A 1,964-nucleotide genomic window follows, 5' to 3' on the forward strand; every position below is an offset into this window, starting at 1 on the left:
CAAATAATAAATAATTGCTTGAGTTGATTGAGAGGTGTGTTTTGTTGACATACCAATTCAGTGCAATTTCCAGCAGAGGTCATTGTGAGATTGCAGATCAGGAGGATGGCTGCTCGAGTGTATTGCTCGTTGATGTGGCTGTTTTCACACAGCTGCTTTCTGGCGTTAGTGCCTTTTGTGTAAATTCCTCTCCCTGAGACCCAAACACCCCTGGACAGCCATAATTTAGGAACGTATTGGTACAGTTTTACACAATACCACATTATGCCATGGGGACTTGACGCTAGTAATGACCCTAAAATCCGTTAATTCTTGCATTTATGCTGCAGCCTTTTTCTGCACCTTTTGCAAACTCTGTGCGTTTCTGTCTTCTCATGGAGGTTCTTCAGATGGTCAGGAGTGACCGATGCATCTGCCTCATGGGCTGCAGTCAGTTTCTCCTCTGTACACGTCATCCATTTTTAAGAAGTACAATTTTGAAGTTGTACTTTTTACTAGTACGCCTATACCGTCTAATGTTTCAGGAGTGACAAACGCAAGTGTAAATTAAGATGGGGGGGAATAAAGAGCTGTGCATTAAATGATTTGGACTAAATTCAGAGTAACAACTACTGCAGCAGCAAGTCTCTTGGCTGAATATATTTAGCAGCTTCTACAGTTAAAGAAAACTTAATAGCATTTAATATAAAATATATTTAATTGTGCATGTATACAATATATAATTTGTATAAATAATCCCAGGTAGTTTCTGCAATGAACAATAAATAGAAGTAAATAATTAAATTTCTAACAAATATTTGCATACTGTTCCTGTAAAACAGCACATTTCAAATGAAACAATATCAAAAACTTTCTCTTAACGTGTAATTAGTGAACTAATAATTACTGGATGTAAACAGGATGTAAAGGAGCATATAAACAACTTAAGATACATTATACGACATCCTCATTACGATATGAAAGTATAACAAATGTAGAATATATTGTATGGAATTAGAAACATAATTAAACAAGATATTACAAACATTAGCAAGATAAGCAGCGATGCTAGCGGCATGTTTCATGTGATGAATTAATGATCATAAGGATCGCGAACCACCAAACATCACAGGCTTAATGTAGAAACAGATTTCAGCAGTATAAACATCCAGTATTACAAACATAATGTCATGGAATAAACTTACGTCGTCAAGACTTTCTTTAGGAGTCTTTGGTTTCATCCTCAAAGGCTGGCAATGTAATGAGGTGAGCTACTGGCCTGGTATACACTTTGCCTTGAACACTGACGTCTGCTGTTCTCACACATCCATCATTGCTGACCACAGTCTTGGTAACTTTGCCAGTGGGCCACTGAGCCCTTGGAAGTTGTGGATCGATTATCAAAACCACTGCTCCTACTGTCAGAGAGTCTGATGGCTTGTGCCACTTCTGGCGTGTCTGTAGTGTGGGCAAGTAATTCCTTGTAAATTGAGTCCAAAACTGGTCCACACAATTTTGACAATGGCACCATCTGCACCGCCCCATTTCTCCTGAAGCATACACCACCTGCGGAAGTGATGCATCCCACCGTCCCATGAGGAGAATGTTTGGTGTAATGGCGTCTAGGATCTGCAATGTCTGTGGAGACGTATCCAAGGGGTTTAGAATTTAAAATGCCCTCTACCTCTACTAATACTGTAGACAGGACATCTTCTGAGACAGACTGGCCTCCAACTGCCACCTGTAGAGCAGCTTTGATGGAGCTGAATGCTGTTCATAGAGTTCTAGACAGTTCATTCACAAACTGGTCACAGGCTCAACACTTCGCTGTGCAACTGGCTATTGGACTTCCTGACTGGGAGACCTCAGGCAGTACGTGTCGACAGTAACACATCCAGCACCATCACACTGAACACTGGGGCCCCACAAGGATGTGTGCTGAGCCCCCTCCTCTTCACTCTGCTGACCCACGACTGCACACCGTC

The 1,964-nt window shown here is 41.2% G+C and overlaps 1 protein-coding gene across 1 annotated transcript in view; it reads left to right on the forward strand.

Moving 5' to 3' along the window:
• Positions 1-1,964, forward strand: part of LOC107572476 (WAP four-disulfide core domain protein 5-like) — a 16,671-nt gene that overhangs the window by 3,218 nt on the left and 11,489 nt on the right. The gene's annotated exons all lie outside the window — the stretch shown is intronic.

Source organism: Sinocyclocheilus grahami, unplaced genomic scaffold (genome assembly GCF_001515645.1).
Source record: "Sinocyclocheilus grahami isolate Dianchi unplaced genomic scaffold, SAMN03320097.WGS_v1.1 scaffold1757.1, whole genome shotgun sequence".
In the NCBI taxonomy this organism is placed as follows: Eukaryota; Metazoa; Chordata; class Actinopteri; order Cypriniformes; family Cyprinidae; genus Sinocyclocheilus; species Sinocyclocheilus grahami.